The 19,556-nt window shown below is 42.6% G+C and overlaps 1 long non-coding RNA gene across 1 annotated transcript; it reads right to left on the bottom strand.

The window, feature by feature from the left end:
• Positions 1–1,046: 1,046 nt before the first annotated feature.
• On the bottom strand, positions 1,047–19,340 carry LOC121032662 (uncharacterized). The gene is made up of 4 exons (XR_005791421.1): positions 19,330–19,340; positions 8,594–8,599; positions 7,257–7,264; positions 1,047–1,182 (listed from the first exon to the last, which is right to left on the bottom strand). It is a non-coding gene; the product is annotated as an uncharacterized LOC121032662 (long non-coding RNA).
• Positions 19,341–19,556: the final 216 nt, after the last annotated feature.

The raw sequence follows: 19,556 nt of genomic DNA, 5'->3' as shown, positions 1-19,556 counted from the left end.
ATGAGACTCCCAAAATATTAATTGATGGAGATTTGTCTGTATTTTTGAATCCTATCAACATTGTTGTTTTCTCATATTCTGCTGTGTAGACTGAATTTCCAAACTAGGAATCAAATTTATGTAGTTATTCACATCTGACTTGAACAAATAAATAAAGGTTTGAGTTATCGCTCAGCCAGCTAACTTTAGACCTGGATCCATCTTCCCATCGTAATTTTCCCCTCTGCTTTCTTTGTTAGCCCCTCCCCCATTGTGAGTGCTGTCTTCCTTTTATTGTTGCAAACATTTTTACTCTTGCTTGTGGGCCAAGAGCCTATTAATTAGGAGCCAGTCTAGAGGCCCCAGGGGGAGCTTGTTTGGAATCAGCTCATGAGGCTTTCTCACTCTAGTTGATTCATTACATGGCCAGGAGCCAAGGGTTCAGTTTTGTTGCAGTCTTTCCATGAAGGAGCCCAAGCCTGGGACTGGGGAGCATCGCTGGTTTTTGGCTCTGCTGAGCCCCAAATGTGTTTGTAAATCTTTTGAGCTCTGTTAAGTAGCTCTGCTCACTAGATCACTTCAGCACAGACCTGGAAACCCGCCACTCTCAAGAACCAGTTCTAATATTCCTCATCCAGATTTGAGTGTATCCATTTATAAAATGGTTCTTAATATTTCCTAATCAGGCATTTTCCCATTGAGCCACTTTTGGGGCCTATGTTTGCACAGATAACTACACTCTTTTTGCAAACCTGGCATTTCAGGGATTCTCCAATCCAACTTCAACCCAGTTCTCCCTATTTTCATGCAACTATATTTTGTTCTGGCTCAAAGGACTTCACACTATTTCTTGAGACTGCTCTCCTTTCTGGCTAAAAATCTTGACTCTGCAATCTGGATCTTCTACCATGCTGTCCAGTAAATGCCTCCTAAAGCCACAGCCTGTTGGGGATGGAAGGAATCAGAAAAGGCTGAAAGAGGTCAGGTGGAAGCTCCAGGACAGATAGGTTGCCCTCATCATTTTCTCACTGCTCTTTGAGGGATTTTCTTTTTTTTTGAAGGAGAGAGGGAGAGAGGGCACAAGTGAGTGAGGGGCAGAGAGAGAAGAGGGAAAGAGAGAGAGAGAGAGAGAGAGAAGCAGGGCTCACCTGAGGCGGGGCTTGTGTTCACCCAAAGTGGGTCTCGTGCTCACCCAATGTAGGACTCGAACTCACCAACCGTGAGATCATGACTTGAGCGGAAGTTAGAGTGTAACTGACTGAGCTAACCAGGTGCCCTCTTTGAGGGATTTTGTTAGGACAACATAACAAACTGCTTTGAGATGTACTATTACAAGCGGCCCAGTTTTCTTCTTTTGTGTACATGTCTTATCCCCTCCACTCCATTATGCTATGAGTCAAGACAGTCTATGCTTATGTTTTAAAACAATGACTCCTAAAAGAAAAATATTTCCTTTCTAGAGAAGCCAGATCTTTAAAGTATGAATGAAGCAAATGTGATATTTATAAAACCCTTGGGGATGAAGGGTGAAAGGGCCTTTAAGCAAACACTCAATAATGGAAAAAAATCAATGAAAGTGTTCTTAGGAAAAGAAACTGGGCAATTTCTTTCTTTGTGGGTCTCACGTTTCTTTGCTCTATGCAGCCTGACGGTTGCAATTTCTGCCATTGGAAAATGGAACATTAAGATGGTGGAACAATAAATGATTTTGCAGCTTTGTCAACCACTTGTTTTATCTGTCAGTAGATTTCCATGTTACTTTGTTTTTGATAATTTTATCTATATCATTAAGAGTATTTTCACTGATGCGCATCTTATTTTATTTTTTAAGTTTTTATTTCATTTTTTAATTTTTGAGACAGAGCGTGCACGTTTGAGAGAGTGCGAGTGAGCAGAGGAGGGGGGGAGGAGGCAGAGAGAGAATCCTAAGCAGACTCATGCAAGCCTGACTTGGGGCTTAAACACGCGAACTGTGAGACCATGACAAAGCAGAAACCAAGAGTCAGACACTTAACTGACTGAGATACCCAGGTGCCCCACTGATGAGCATTTTAGAGGGTGACCCCATCAATATTAAGTTGCTGGTTAGATTATAGGATCTTCACACAATGATCTCAGCAGTAGCCCAAGGTGGATCTTGCAGAGGACAGAGGATCTTGCAAGGACAGAGACAGAAAAAGTCAGAAATGCACAGAAGGTGTAAAGTGAATTTACAAATGATGGACCTTAAAGTGGGCTGAGTATGGGAAAGGCACTTCATTGTAGCTGCAGCCCATATGTGCTGTTTGGCCCCATTAGTCTCTCATTCTGGCCTGCTTGGGTTGGTACCACACCAGGTTGACAAGGAACATTAATTATAAGGACACTTACACATCTGTGAGGTTATTCTTTGTAGGATTATTTAAAATAGCAAATTTCAACAAAATCTGGATGTTCATTGATAAGGGTCTAGTTAAACAGATCATGCTATACCCTCACAGTACAGTATGCAGTTGCTAAAGGAAAAAAGGGCAAATATTCCTATGTTGCTATGGAAAAATTTCCAAGGTATCTCATTTAGTTAAAAAAAAAAAGGAAGGTGTTGATCAATGTGTATAGTATATGATCTTTTGTGTAAAATGCACCAAGTACTAGATATATGTGTATATTTACATGTACATAGAATATTTCAGGAAGGAAACACAAGAAACTGAGACTGATAACTGGTTGTTTGGTGGGGAGGGGAACTGAGAGAGAAGGGGAGTAGGGGGACATTTTTCAGTGTGAATTTTTTGTATGGGTGGCGGCTTTGTTATGTGTCAGCACGGCTAGGCTGAACTGTATCTGCCAGAATTTTCTTTCTTGTATGTTCCAGTATGAGGAGGCCCTGAAAGAGATTACCGTGTGAACTTTGGATGGTGTAAGTGAAGTAGAAGCTATTTTGTATCTCAGTATGTTGTTGCTTCTCTGTGGCCGCCCTTGTTAGAGTGAAGTCGCAGTGAGGTCCACAATGGCTCCCCTTCCTGTGGATCCTTTTTCAGCATTTCTGACTTCTGGGCCAATTCTGAATTCTGTGTTTAGTTGTATGATGAGGGCACTGGCCTCTCCTGCAGGACATCAACATCAGAGGCAGTGAGAATTGATACATATTTCAGTACATCCTCATGGGTTGTTTTTTTTCCTTAATTTATTTTTTTTAAATTTTTTAAAGTACTTTTTATTTTGTAAATCTTTATTTATTTTGAGACACAGAGCAGGGAAGGGACAGAGAGAGAGGGAGAGAGAGAATGCCAAGCAGGCTCTGCACTGACAGCACAGAGCCTGACATGGGGCTTAAACCCACAAACAGTGAGATCATGCCCTGAGTTGAAACCAAGAGTTGGACACTTAACCACCTGAGCCACCCTGGTACCCCTTACTCCTCATGGATTTTGGCACAACCTTGTGGGTTCATGCTTGTCCTTGCTCTCCCCACTTTACCTCCATCTTCCTGTGGACTTCAAACTGTAGCAACTGATGTGAAGACAATAGCCTACAGAGATTACTTAACTAGCTCCTGCAATTAGATGTAACAAATCTCTCTCTCTCTCTCTCTCTCTCTCTCTCTCTCTCTCTCTCTGTGTGTGTGTGTGTGTGTGTGTGTGTGTGTGTGTGTATCCTAATGATTCTGTTTCTCTGATTGAACTTCAAAGTAGAATTGCTAGATTTATCAACATGTTCATGCATTACCATTCAAAAATTAAATTAAATTTTAAAATAGAGATTTAAAAGTCTGGGACTGAATCCTACTATTCAGGTCATGTTAGGTGTTGAAGAAAAATAGCCTGGATTTCAAACTCCTTCGGAAATCACATATGGCTCAGTTTATATGAAATTAGAATCTTTTAAGAGAAAAGATGGGGCTTCAAGGCCTGCTATTCTGTTCCTGTGACAGTAAGATCATCAATCACAGTTGTATCAGTTAACTGTTGTGGCATCACCAACCTGCCAAATTTATTCATATAACACAGGCACCATTTTATTTACTCATGATTCTGTGCATCAGCAAGTTTTGCTAGGTCCAGTGTGACAGTTCTGTGGCTGGTCTCACCTAGGCTGACTCACCAGCTTGGCTGGAGCTAGGTTGTTAAAATAACCTCAGTCTTATGTCTGATGGTTAGTGCTCATTGATGATTGGATTGTGTATCCCCGGCAGGCTATCTTGAGCTTCTTCATAAGTTACTGTGTTCCAAAAGCAGCAAGAAAGAGTGTAAGTCTCAATGCACGAGTACCTTTCAGTCCTCTGTTTATATTATGTTTGCCAATGTCCCACTGGCCAAAGCAAACTACATATCCAAGCACAGAGTCAATGTAGAAGGAGCTCATACAAAGATACAGACACAGGGATGCATGATTCTTTGGGGGCCATTAATATAACAATCTACTGCATCATCTAATGACTGGCAAAGGAATTTTTGTGCTCCATCACTAAGAGAAAAGAGTAGGACTATGTCTCATATTTTGTGTCCCTTATGTAATGCCTAGACCAGGATCTTGCATGTAATGGATATTCAAAAACTATACTCTAATGTCTGTAAGACTTGACCACCACTAGAGTAGCTAGGCTTAAGTATGAACACCTATGATTACAGTCTGGACCCCATTGGATTCCAGCTGGCATGAGGAACTGGAGAAGAACACTCCTGGTTTCTGTTTTGGGGGTTATGTGCTTCTGGTGAACTCATTATGTTAGGGTGTACTTCCACCTCTCTGCCTAGAAATATGAACAAATAACATCATAATCATGATTCATCTGCCTTTCTGGGTAGAATGGTTTTATTCCTCTGTTTTTGTACCTCACTGCAATTTCAAAATGCACTCCAAAATCATAAAGGATAAGATCCAACTTGTAAAGTGCTTTCAGAACAATTCCTTCAGTTTCTAAAACTATTTTTCAAGGCATTACAAGCAAATTGTTTAAGTGCACAAATAGTGTTAAAAGAGTTTATGCTAAAAGCCAGTAGGTTTTTCTTTTCCTTGCTCCCTTCTCAGAGGCAACTACTTTATACTTTTTATTCTCTTTCTTCTGGTAATTGCATTGTGTTTCTATATTTTATATCTATTTTGTAAACAGCATGCAGTTAGTCTTGCTTTTTCTATCCAGTTTGTTAATATCTGCCTTTTAACTGGAGTGTTAAGCCTATTTACATTTAATGTAATTATTGATTTGGCTGGGTTTAAGCCTAACATTTTGCTATTGTTTCCAATTGTCCCATTTATTCTTTATTCTTCTTTTCCTTTTTTTGAAGTTTATCTATTTATTTTGAGGCAGAAGAGGGACAGAGAGAGAGGGAAGGAGAGAATCCTAAACAGGCTCTGTGCTGTCAGTGCAGAGCCTGATGTGGGGCTCAATGTCACCAACTACAGGATCATGACTTGAGATGAAACCAAGAGTCAGATGCTTAACCAACTGAACTACTGAGGCACCCCTCTTTGTTATTCTTATCTTTCTTTCCTTACTTCTTCTGGAATACTAAAATATATTCTAAAATCCCATTTTGTCTCCTCCATTGGATTTTTAAGCTATATCTTTATTTTTTTAAAGTGGGGTTGTTATGCAACATTAACTTATGTGTACCTTTAATTAATATTGTACCACCTCATGTATAATGTAAGAATTGTAGAATATTAATTATAAGGACATTCACATGTGTGAGGCTATTCTTTGTAGGATTATTTAAAATGGCAAAATTTCAAAAAAATCTGGATGTCCATTGATAAGGATCTGGTTAAATAGATCATGGTACACCCACATAATACAGTTGCTATTTACCATACATCCGCTGCATATAATGGCATATATTTTACTTCTATATATGCTGTAAATTCACATGACATTGTCATTATTTTTGCACTAAATGGCCAATTATCTTTTAAAGAAATTTAAAAATGAAGAAAAAAGTATTTTATATTTATATACATAAAAATCTTTTATATTTACTACTTTCAGAGCTCTTCATCCCTCAGTCTAGATTGTTTTCATCTGATATCATTTCCCTTCAACCTGAAGAACTTTTTATATTTCTTGTAGTATAAATCTGCTAGTCATGAATTTTCTCAGCTTTTGTTTGTCTGAAAATATCTTCATTTTACCAATCCTTTAAAAGGATATATTTTTTTAAGTTTATTTATTTATTTTTTTAGAGAGAGAGCACAAGGGGCAGAGAGAAAGAGAGACAGAATTGAAAAAGCAGGCTCTGCACCATCAGCAAAGAGCCCAATGCAGGGCTTGAACTCACAAATAGTGATTTCATGACTTGAGCTGAAATTAAGAGTCGGATGCTTAACTGACTGAGCTACCTAAGTGCCCCAAGGATATTTTCACTGGATATAAAATTCTGAGTTGTTAGGTTTTGTCATAAAGAGCAGTTTATACCATCTCATTGTCTCCTGGCTCACCTTATTTCTTTTTCTTTTTTTCCCCACCTTATTTCTTTTTTTTTTTTTTTTAATTTTTTTTTTTCAAACGTTTATTTATTTTTGGGACAGAGAGAGACAGAGCATGAACGGGGGAGGGGCAGAGAGAGAGGGAGACACAGAATCGGAAACAGGCTCCAGGCTCTGAGCCATCAGCCCAGTGCCCGACACGGGGCTCGAACTCACGGACCGCGAGATCGTGACCTGGCTGAAGTCGGACGCTTAACCGACTGCGCCACCCAGGCGCCCCTGTTGTTTTCTTTTTAAATGCATTGAATTTTGTTCTAGAACGTAGTTACTTTCCTGGGGAATCAGTTGCATTATATGAAAGCTTATTTTAAGTTTCTGTTAGGGTAGGTCTAACCAAGCCTTAAGCTAGAGCACGCATTTTTTCCAAGAGTGGTCTTTCTGTAGTCTCAGCTGAATGCTTGGGATATTCAGTAAGACCTCTCCAGTCCAGCTTGTTAGAACTCCAATTCTCCCAACATTGTCCAATCTCCAGAATCTCTCTGTTCACCTCACATATTCCCAGAAATGTTGTCTGCTATACTTCACAGAATCTCCTCTGCATGTATGACAATATTTAGCTGAAGACTCGGGGAGACCCCCATGCAGATTTATGAAACTTCTTTTCATAGTTGCCTCCTCTCTATTACCCTTCCATGCAGATTTGAGTAGGCTTTGTAGCCCTGAAATCAATTTTTTTTCTTTCACTCAGGAACACTGTTCCTTTCTATTTGGCTCTACCTCCCTTTGCCTTGGTTTGGGAGGTACTCCCAGCAGGAAACTAGGATGGATGTGGAGCTCTCTTTGTGTGTTTCCCGTCTCTCAATGACCACAACCTTGTGCTCTTGTATGATGCCTAAAAAGAGTTGCTTCACATATTTTGTTTAGTTTCATAGCTGCTTAAATTTATAGAGTAAGTCCAAAACTTATTATTCAATTGTGATCAAATGGAAGGATGCCTCCTATATTCATATTTCAAAATAATATGGGTATATTTGATCAATCAATTCTAGACATAAACCACTGGCTTTCTCTTATGGAATAATAGCTCATTTAAATTCCTCTCTCCCTCTATTATTCTGAGAATATAATTATATCCCAATACTGATTACACTCATAATCAAATTTTAATTATTACAGATTTATAAATCTTATTTATGGCCAAACCAAATTCTGTACTCTGATCATATTTCCTTTCCTGTTTAAATTTTGTTTTTCCTGGAGATAATAATGGTCGATTTATTTTATCTACTTAGTTTTCTTTAATGGAGAAGTTTCCTTCACCCATCAGTAGCTCCTTTACTTTTAAATTTAAGTGCCTCTCATTGGCACTTACATTTGTGCCAATGACAGGTCGCCAGGCAACCTCTCTGAAATGGTTGCTTGGTTGGCCTGTGGTTATACAGCTGATGTCATGTAACTCCTCTTTGCTGTCATCTTAGGAATTTCATTTCTTCTCTTTTCTGCTGGATTCCCTGCTTGCCGGATCCAGGTTTTATTCTCTTTAGACTTACTTCATTTTTGTGGAACATATTCTCTAGTACCTCCCTGAAAAAGTGTTTAGGGAGTACAGTTTTTTTCAATTTCTTTAAATATCTAAAAATATGTCTTTATTCTACTTTCATACTTGATTTCTGTTTGGGTATAAAATTCCAAGTAGAAAATAATTTGTACTCAGAATTTTGAGGATGTTATCTCATTATCTTCCAGCATCCAATGATGGTGTTGAAAAAATTGATTCCATTCTCACATATGACCCCTTAAATATGACATATAGTTCCTTTCTGGAAGCTTTTAGAATATTCTATTCATTTGTGATATTTGGTGACTCTGTGTCTTTGTCTTCATTCTTTGTGCTTGGATCCAGAGACTTAGTTTGTCCTTCAAGTTTCTCCTCCCCTCCTTTCCCCTCCCCTCCCCTCCCCCTTTCCTCTACCCTCCCCTTCCCTCCCCTTCCCTTCCCTCTGCTCCTCTTATTTCCTTCTAATACACCTAATACACCCTTTCCTTCCTCTACACCCAATGTGGGCTTGAATTCATGACCCCGAGATCAAGATTTGTATGCTCTACCAACTGAGCCAGCCAGGTGCCCTCAAGTTTTCTTATGTTCTTTTCTTTTGGATAATTACCTGCCTCCCTGTATTAGTGTGTTAGGGCTGCCATAAGAAAATACCACAGGCTGGATGGCTTAAACAATAAAAATGTATTTCTCATAGTTCTGGGGGCTAGAAGTTCGAGATCAAGGTATTGATAGATTTGGTTTCTTCTGAGGCCTCTCTCTTTGACTTGCAGATGGCTACCTTCTCCCAGTGTCCTCACATGGTCTTTCCTCTGTGCATGTATGTCCTTGCTGTCTCCTCTTTTTCTTATAAGAACACCAGTCATATTGGATTAGAGCCCCACCCTAATGGCGTCATTTTGAAATACTGGGGAGTTGAGATTTCAACATATTGATTCTGAAGGGCCACAATTCAGCCCATAACACAACTAATTTCTTTTTTAATATATTTCTGGAATTTCTTGTATTTGGAAGTAGAACTTCCTAGATAGAAGCTCCTCTGTTTGACTTCTCTAGAGATTGACTCTGTAGTTTCACTATGGGGACATGCAGGGTCAAGGAATGGTGATGGTCAGAAGTAGTTGCCTGACCGCAGTATAGAGGTGAGGAAGTGACTGCTTCTGACACAGACTTTCAAGCAATTCCTCTGTTTTCAGTATACTCTCTTATCCTTATCCTCTATATCAACTTCTGCCTCTAATATCTGAACATTTCTGGGGTTTTGCAAAATTAATGGGATTGCTGATGCCTACCCCATACGCCACACTCTAAAAAATACTTGTGTTTGACCTTCTTCCTTTGTGCTGAGTCACTCACCATTTGTCCATCAATTTTGTTCTTCTTATATTTTTGTTTGAAGTTAAACATCTTTTACTTGCATTGGATTTCTAATTTTGTGTTTGTTTCTTGTTTTCAATGTTTTAGGATTAAAAAATATATATTTTGAAAAGAGAAGAGAATGGAAATGTCTTTACGCTGCCATCTTGGAATAAAAATTTTGAAAATTGATGGCTTTATTTCCCTGTCTCCTTCCTTTCTCTTCCTTCCTGCCAGGATCTCTAATACCGGAGATGTAATTATTCCCGTTCCTCCTTTCTTCATTGTTCACACAAGGCCTCTTTTTTCACATAGGTACAGCACCATGACTGAAACAAAAAGGAAAAATGAAATATCTAATTACAGAATCAAACACAGTGAACAAAATGAGCAAGATGCTGTGAAAGAGAGTCAGAGGGAGGAGTTGGGGAGGTATTTAGAGAGGGTAGCCAGGGAAGGCTTTTCTCAAGAAATGCCATTGACCCTAAGACCTGAAAAAGAGTTGGGCCTTTGAAGAGGAGGAAAGGGTGTTTGAAGAGCTGAAAGGAAGCCAGTGAAGTTGGAGCCTGGTAGACAAGGAGGAGCGTGGCGCTGAATGAGATTGTACAGGTGGGCAGAGGCCAGTCATACAGGGTCTTTTAGGCCAGTAAGAACTTGAGATTTTATCTGGAGTGCAGTGGGAAGCCATTGAGGGTGGGTGGGGATGGGCTAGGGGCTCTCGCAGGAGAATGATGTGGTTTCTGTAGTCATAGCTTTTAAAACATCACTGTACATGCTGTGTGTAAAACAGGTTAGGGGGTGCAGGTAGGAGTCAGAGTCGGGGGGACAGTCAGAGGGCTAGTGCAGCAGTCTAGGTGGAGGATGATGGTGGCCTTGACTGGAGAGGGGAGCCGTGCAGGTGGAGAGAAGTGGACGGAGTCAGGGTTGATTGTGCAGGTACACTAGACTGGATTGGTGAAGGATTGGATGTGAGGAGAGAGGGAAGATGCAGGAATTTACAGACAGTATTCCTGGGTGTCGTAGTCACCTCCTCCTGCCCCCACAACTTACATCTGAGTTCCTGGTTTCTTTGTCTCATCCTCTGAACTGTCCATGCTAGGATATGTCCACAGGCATCCATGCTGAGGGAGCGGGAGGGCCGTGGCCTGCTCAGACGGGAAGTGGGGTTTGCAGTTATATCAGGGCGTTGCTTCCAGGTTGGGGGAGAAAGATGGTACTGATTAAAATGATGCTGATGATGGCAGCTAGCATTTGTTGAGTGCTTACTCGGTGCCCAGCACACACTGGACCCTCTGAGAGGTCAGGGATCTTGTACTAAGTCATACAGCTAGTGAGTGGACAAGGCAGGACGTGACCTCAGGCAGCCTGGCTCTAGAATCTACCGTCTCTCCCATTCTGCTAGTTAATTAGCTCTGACCATAAGCAGATGAATCTTGCCGGAAATTGCCACCGAGCACCCCTTTTGGGCGTGGAACCGGCAAGATCAAGTTCAAATTCAATCAGTATTTGAGGCAGAGCTTAGAATCTTAGAACCAGAATTGAAACCAACCAACCAACAATGACAAAAGCCTGAAGTATCAGAGAAAGACTTGTCCTGGCCAGCCTCAGAAGTGAAGATCCTGTGCGGGGTCTGAGGTTCCCCCGGGCTCTTCCAGAGTTGGGTGAGTCGCTCACTTCATCTCTGGTAATTTTGGATGGTTCACTCCTCCTGTCTGTGGATGAAGCTGAGTCAGCTTCTAAGCCCTCAGCGAGGAGCTAATCATTAACTGGCCCGATTTCTGCCCTCCTTTACCTCAGCTCCCACCCCAGCTCAGACACAGGACAGTCTGGGACACCACCAACCCTGGAGATGGGGAGGCTGTACGTTTTTAATTAGAGGGAGATCCCCTTATCTCCGGCCGGCCCTTTTCTCCATTAATTTACACCTTCTCTTATCTTTTCCATCTATTGTCTCTGCAATGACCGTCTTTCCCTGAAGAGCTCTTGCGCTGTCACTGTGCATTTGAGTGTAGGCACGCCTGTCCCTCCGCTGACCCCTCGGGGGGGCCCCATTTGTCTCCCTGCCGGCACTCCCTTCTCCTGACCCTGGCCAGGCTCTCTTTGATCTGGCCCCTTGTTCCCCTCTGCCTTTGCCTACAGTTCTCCTTTCTCTTTTTCAGGCGAGGTCCCTGCCCATTCCAGGAATTCTCCCGACTCCAGGAGACAGTGTTTCTGGGAGCAGGGCCCCTTTGTCCCTCCAAAAGGACGGGAAGGCAGAAGGGGAAGCATTACAGTCGTCTGTATAGCCTGAGGAATGGGTCTTAAGAACAACAGGGGCGGGGCCTCTGAGTTCCTAATCAAAAGAAAAGGGGGTCAGAACAGGGGGGCAGGAAGTGGGCTGGCTTTGACTCACTGCTTGCCCAGCCGGGCACGCACAGGACATCTACTGTGTGCAGGTGCCGTGTGATGCCGCTGAGAGAAAACTGGAGGAGAACCTGTCTGCCGGCTGGCTGACTCCTTCCTGACCCTGGACGCCGAGCAGTGGTGAAGCAGGAGAAAGAACTTGGCCTTGGCTATGTGGGCACCCAGAAGTTGACCCTTAGGAGGGGCTGGCCTATGAAGGAGTCCTGCCTCCAGATGCCCAGCTCTTTGATTTGGCTTTGCTTGGGCCTGAACTAGCCCTCAAGCCTTCCTGTTAACCTCCCCTGTTTCCAGCCTGCTTTGAAGGACAACTGTTGCAACCTGTAGGGATTTCCACGTCTCTCGTGTTCTCTAGGTGTCTCTTCAGTCAGGAATTTCTCCCTGAAATGCCAGTGCTGGGCTGGCCCTGGGCAGTCTGCCACCTACAGCAAACAGAAAAAGAAAGTGTGCCCTGACTGTCGCCACCAGTGTTTGCTGTGGCCTGCAGGGGAGGGGCGGGCGCTGGCGGGTGGAGCACACCTGCTTGCTTGGGGTGTGGGGGGGCACCGTCCAGTTCCCCGGGGTGGGGCTGCTCAGGCCCCCTTGCTGGGCACGTGAGGAAAGTCAAGCAGGCGCCAAGGCTTCTGAGGACCACGGGGCACCTCTTTCCAGTATTACAGCGTTCATTTTCAGGTCGAAAGCTTGAGATTAAAAAAAGAAAAACAAAAACCTGAACTCCGGAAGGACACATATACAACTGTTACCTAAAGGAGGCCACTGTGACAGGAGAGGGGAGGGTGACGGAGTGGGTGGGGGAGACGAGGGTGAGGCAGGGACAGGCCTTCAAAGGGCCTTTGGGTGTTGTTCTGTGTTAGCTGGGGCCATGGGCAGGTTTTGAGCACAAAAGTGACACAGTCTGACTTAACTGGCTACCAGGGGGCACAGCTGGGAGCAGGGAGCTACCTGGGAGGGCACTGCCACAATGTAGAAGGGTGAGGATGGCCTGGGACCAGGTGGTGAGCAGGGGTGGGTGAGAAGGAATCAGATTCTGGATGTCTTTTGAGGGGTAGGGTTGACAGGATTTTTTGATGGACTGGATGTGACATATGAGGAAGAGAGGAGTCAGGAATGCTTTAAGGGCTTCTGGCCTGAGAAACTGGAAGAATAGAATGAATAGCCATTTGCTGAGAAGGTGAAGAGATAAAGTCATCGCAGACACCAAGTCTGCACCCGCTCTGATTCTATAGTAGCTACACGCTTGAAGGAACGGAAGGGAAGAAAGCTGTCTTCGGCACCTGGAGTGGGGCCTCCCACGTCAGCAAGCAACGTGGAAGCAATGGAAAAACGTGGAAAAGAACAGAAAAGGAGAGCAAATATTTGCCTAATGGTATCTGAGCAGATCTGGGGCTTCTGGGGACCAAGTGGTCCTACAGTTTGGGACAATGGGTCAAGGAAATGTTGGGGTGAGCGTGTACATTCACGATTCTTGTGGATTCTCATTTTGGTGTTTGATGTTCCTAACTTCATTTTGAAAGTTGTAAAGCTGCCATAACAATGCCAACTAACAAGAATATATCTCAGAGAAGTTGTAAAGATAAATAAGGTGTTCATTATGTCTGTTTCTGAACAAATTCTAGGATTTGTGCAATAGAGAAACAAGGTGTTATTCCAGAAAAACAAAACACCTCAGTTAGCCAGCTTCAATTTGTCAGCAATTTTAGCTGTTTGAACTATGCTTAAAAGACAAAGACATCAGGGGCGCCTGGGTGGCGCAGTCGGTTAAGCGTCCGACTTCAGCCAGGTCACGATCTCGCGGTCCGTGAGTTCGAGCCCCGCGTCAGGCTCTGGGCTGATGGCTCGGAGCCTGGAGCCTGTTTCCGATTCTGTGTCTCCCTCTCTCTCTGCCCCTCCCCCGTTCATGCTCTGTCTCTCTCTGTCCCAAAAATAAACAAACGTTGAAAAAAAAATTTAAAAAAAAAGACAAAGACATCAGAAAAGAAAGGACATCCACGAAGTCTCAGGGATTTTACAAATTGGAGAATATCATAGATTCTCACTTAGAGCCTAGGAACTCTTAGTTTAGAAATATTTATAAATGATTTTTTTAATTAAAAATTATTTTATTGTTTCTTTGTTTTTATCTTTATTAAAAAAATTTTTAAAAATGTTTATTTTTGAGAAAGAGAGAGAGACAGAGTGTGAGCACAGGAGGAGCAGAGAGGGAGACACAGAATCTGAAGCAGGCTCCAGGCTCTGAGCTGTCAGCACAGAGCCCGACGTGGGGCTTGAACCTATGAACTGTGAGATCATGACCTGAGCTGAAGTCAGACGCTTAACTAACTGAGCCACCCAGGAGCCCCTATTTATTTTTAAGAGAGAGACAGAGACAGAGACAGAGACAGAGACAGTGTGAGCAGGGAAGGGGCAGAGAGAGAGATACACACAGAATTGAAAGCAGGCTCCAGGCTCTGAGCTGTCAGCACAGAGCCAGAGACAGGGCTCAAACCCACAAACCCCAAGATCATGACCCAAGCTGAAGTCAGATGCTCCAATGACTGAGCCACTCAGGCGCCCCAGAAATATTTGTAACTGATTTTAATTGGCTTGTAGACCAAGCCACAGCAGGAGTCAGTATAGCAATGTGGTAAACAGCATGAGCTCTGAATTTGGACAGTGTAACTTCCCCTATTGCCTCTAGCTGTGTGAAGAAGGGCAAGTTAATTTCTCTCTCTAAGCCTGTGTCCTCATTTGTAAATGGTGGATAATAATAGTATACTTCATACAAGTCTTGCAAGGATTAAATGAAGAAATATTCCCGAAGTGCTTAGCACAGTGCCAGGTACATGGTAACCGCTTAATAAATAGCTATTTACGTTAGCATTGCTGTCATCGGTATCAGTATCGGCAACAAAGTGGGTGCTATATACATTTGGAATGCTAAAAGCAATTTTTAACAGTTACAGCCTAACATCGAGGGAAAGAGGAAAAAAATTATTAAGAACACAAGCTTACATTTAAAAAATAATAGATAACAGTGTCAGTGTAAAGGGAAACCGCCCAATGCACTTCAATAGCACGTGGAGGCATTGTATTGTACAATGTTCAAGTGCTATCATTATATAATTAATAATACCCTGAGTCATGGAGAAAATGTTCAGCACACTCTATTTTAGAAGGCAGAGAAGAGACAGCATGCTCCGAGAAGGCATATTTCAGCTAAAACAGTTTTTGTGCAGGCACTCATGTGGAACAGAATGTAAACTAATAATGCCAAACAAATAAAACTCCCCTATTTGAAAACTTCCAGGGATTTACCCCAACATTGACTTGAAAAGTTATTTACACATGGGATAGATTGTTTTTGGAGAACGATATTTATTTATTTATTTATTTATTTATTTTTTTCAACGTTTTATTTATTTTTGGGACAGAGAGAGACAGAGCATGAACGGGGGAGGGGCAGAGAGAGAGGGAGACACAGAATCGGAAACAGGCTCCAGGCTCCGAGCCATCAGCCCAGAGCCTGACGCGGGGCTCGAACTCCCGGACCGCGAGATCGTGACCTGGCTGAAGTCGGACGCTTAACCGACTGCGCCACCCAGGCGCCCCGGGAGAACGATATTTAGAGTACATCATATCATCTCCTTATGGATAAGCCAGTGAAGTTGTCTCATGTTTTAAATATGTCAAAACTTTACACAGTGGTTTTCCAATTAGATGTGTAGAATTCATGGAAGTGTGTGGTGAATGAACATCTCAGGGTGTAAGTCAGAGACAGGACTGGTTAGAGGCAGTAGCTGTTCAAGCACATTAATAGCACACACACATACACACTCACGCACAACCTATCACATGACATTTATCTCAGGAAAACATATTTTCAAGCCACAAATTAGCACCTACAAGATGAGAAGTACAGACGTCCTTAAGGGGGTAATGGGATGGAATATTTACAACGTAGAACTTCCTTGGACCCTCCAAGCCTCTCCTTGTCCTCGCCTGGTGTGGCTCCTTCCCATTTTCTGAGCGGGCTTCCCGGGGCCAAGTGACAGCTCTGGTTTCAGTTCTTGGGTTCATTTCTCGCTTTAGTCTATTCCAGTAACTTCCTTTCAATCCCTAGGCAGGTCACCCGTTGGGCTCCACCAACCCAAACAATCACAGGTTGGTTCTTTGGTGGCTGGTGGGACAGATGCCGCTTCTCTCTGAATCCCCTGCTCCTAACTACGAATCCTAACCTAACAGGCGCTCAATAAATGTTTGTCGAATGAGACTGAATTAGCACAGCTGAGAATTAGCAGTGCTCCCTCACTTCCTGAGCCACCTGGGTTAACACTTCCCAGAGTGCCTCAGCCCAGACAGCCGGCCTGGCCCAGCAGACGGCCTTATCCTCTGCCCCTGGGGGAGCCAGGCTGGCTGCCTCGTTCCTCCTGTGGGAGCCTGGACCTGCTTGAAGGCCGTGGATCTGGCGGAGCACATGTGGATTGCCCTGAAGCAGCATTTTCCCAAGGCTTGGCTGTGCTAATTATTCCTTCCTCTCCTGGTGTTAAAACCTTGGACGAGAAAATGAAATCAAGGGAGGGGGTAAGGAAGAGCAAAGGGGAAGGAAAGTCGTTAATAAGCAGAACAAGGTCACCCATCTGCTGCTGTCCACACTCCTTATCTGTGACGCCACCAGCCCCAAGGTCACCTCTTTTCATTAAAACAGTTGTATTACCTAAAAATGATAAAATTAACTAAATTCCAGCCTTCTGCCTTAGACATAACAGAGCTCATCTTGATATTGAGGCTGCCCTGATGGCATGAGGCTTCTCTCCTCCCTGTAGCCCTGAAGTAGGCGAGGCAACCCAACTGCTGGTAGGGAGGCTGGTGGGACGAGCAGGCACCAGGTCTCCTGCATGTCATAGCAGGGCTGGTGGCTGTTCTCCCAGTTGGGTAGACTTGCATGTCTGCAAGGTTCTGTTTCCTGGGCAGGTGAGAGACAAACCTGCCAGACTCCTGCTCTCGGACTGGGCTGTGGCAAAATGCCTCCTCATTCCACATCTCTGCGGGGGCGGGGGGGGGGGGGCGAGGGGGGGGGGGGGAGGAGGAGCCTGCCAGGCTGCGCCAGGCTCCTACAAGCCAGGAAGACAGAGTGCCTTGAAGACCATGATGCTCCAGTGGAGTGGCCCGTGGCATAGTCTGTGTACTGGGATGAGATGCAGAGAAATGCATGGGCAGACTGTGCCCTGACAGAGGTGTGGGGATGGAGGGGTGAGGTCCAGTAGAATCCAGGAGCTATGTGATCCTGGGCAAGCCACTGAGTCTCAATTTCTTCAACTGCAAAATAGAAATAGTGATCACTATTGTCACTATTGTCACTAATCCTAGTGCCCTAGGATTAAAGGAAATAGCATATTTAAATGTTCTAGCATCTGCTTGACATACTGTGGGGCTTGATTAATATTTGGTTCTTCAATTATTCCTAAACAAACCCATAAAATAAATACTAATGCAACCACCAAAATCCAAGCAAAGAAACCAAAGCAAAAAGCAAAAGCAGGGGCAAGGCTGATATAATAATTTTTTCAGATTACAAAAGGCACAGAAGGATAATAAATGCTGTTATGCACTTTGCACCATCCCCCAGCTTTCCTGAGATATAACTGACATATAATGTCATGTAGGTTTATGGGGTACAACATGATGATTTGATACACATAAAAATTGTGAAATGATTATCTCAGTGAGGATAATTAACATCTCTATCACCGGGGCGCCTGGGTGGCGCAGTCGGTTAAGCGTCCGACTTCAGCCAGGTCACGATCTCGCGGTCCGGGAGTTCGAGCCCCGCGTCAGGCTCTGGGCTGATGGCTCAGAGCCTGGAGCCTGTTTCCGATTCTGTGTCTTCCTCTCTCTCTGCCCCTCCCCCGTTCATGCTCTGTCTCTCTCTGTCCCAAAAATAAATAAACGTTGAAAAAAAAAATTTTAAAAACATCTCTATCACCTCACGTAATTACCTTTTTGTGTGTGTGTGAGCTCACATGTGTGTGGCGAAAGTATTTAAGATCTACTCTCTTAGCATAAAAAAAAAGATCTACTCTCTTAGCAACTTTAAAGTATATAATACAACATTAAAGTATTAAAGTATTGTTAACTATAGTCAGCATGCTGTGCATTAGACCTCCAGAATGTATTCACTTTGTAACTGGGTTTGTAACTTTTGACCACCATCTTCTTGTTTCCTTCATCCCCCAACTCCTGGTACCATCATTTTATTCTCTGTTTCTAGGAGCCCTACTTTTTTAGATTCTACACATAAGTGATATCATATGGTATTTGTCTTTCTCCACCTGACTTTTTTCACTTAACATAACGCCCTCAAGATCCATCCATGTTATTGCAAAAGGCAGGATTTAATCAGCCATAAAAAAAAAAAAAAAAAAAAAAAGAAATCCATTTTATTTATCTAATAATATATCTTGGAGATCAGGTTAAACCAGTACCCATAGATCTGATAAATAAGTACCTTCATATCACTTGGGGGAAAAAAACAAACCTGTATGATAGTCCATTACATGAGCATATCAGAGCTCTACCGGTTGACAGGGGCAGGTAATCTTTTGTTCTGTCTGACCCTGTGACCATGAATATCCTTGTACACAGTCTTGGGGCATATGCATCAGCATACCTATAGTTCCATACTTTCCAACAACTTGGGTGAAAATATAGAAGGCACATTAAATTAGCAGTTTGGGTGGAAACATAGAAGGCACACTTTCCAATTTTGCTGAAAGGGAGAGAAACAAAATTGATGGGCAGAATTCCATGTAAGCCTCCACTAGGCTATTATTTATGTAGTGTATATATATATATACACACATATATATGTGTATATACATATATATATACTATATATATATATACTATATATGTGTAGTATATATATACATATATATACTATATATATAGTATATATATAGTATATATATATAGTATATATAGTATATATATATTAAGTATAAATAGTATATATAGTATATATACATAGTATATATATAGTATATATATATAGTATACATATATGTATATGTAGTATACATATATAGTATGTAGATATATACATATATAGTATGTATATATATACATATATATACACTATCTCTATCCTTTATCTATTGAGTGCCTGCTATGTGCCAGGTACTATTGCAGGCATGTGGGAGCCATCCCTGAATAAAGCCAACCAAGATCTCTGCCTTTTTGGAGGTGATGAACTAGCAGGAGAAGACAGACAATAAAAAACATAATAAACAAGGAAATTACATAGTATGTCAGAAAGAGATAAGTGCTGTTGAAAATGGGGAAATGTGGAACAGGGTAAGGGGGATCTAGAGTCTTAGGGGAAGAGAGTGATCTTGAAGCTCTATTAGGTTTCATAACTTACTTTTGTGATTTAAAGCATGGCCTATGATGGTCAAGGACACATCTCAATTTCATTGAATGAAAGTCAAACAAATGAACACTTCTGTACCTGGCTAGGTCTGCAGAATCTCACTGCCTTTAGCCATCCTCCTCTGGGAAAACTCCAGGATGCCAACATTCCACTTAAAAATGTATCACCCAGAGAGCAGGACCAGGGAGCGGCATTTTTGTGGATGGTGACAGCATCTTGTTGTCACATGTTGGATTTACAGTTGTCAGAAACCCTAGGGTGGTTGTTTTTTGGGAATAGCCATTAAGTCAAGTTATTCTTATTTTGTTCTGCATAAGCTTATATTTTTTCATCCTTAACACAGCACACTTGTGAGTCTTTTTCCCTGATAGCCTCCTAGTTTAGTTTAATTCCCTGTTTCTACTCTGTTGAAATGCTGCATCTCAAGTCTGAGCAGGGTTGTTGGGTCATGGA

The sequence above is a fragment of the Herpailurus yagouaroundi genome, unplaced genomic scaffold (genome assembly GCF_014898765.1).
Source record: "Herpailurus yagouaroundi ecotype Mexico unplaced genomic scaffold, PumYag 142, whole genome shotgun sequence".
Taxonomy (NCBI): Eukaryota; Metazoa; Chordata; class Mammalia; order Carnivora; family Felidae; genus Herpailurus; species Herpailurus yagouaroundi.
Note: the sequence above shows the minus strand (reverse complement) of the source record. Positions and strands in the feature narration are given on the sequence as shown.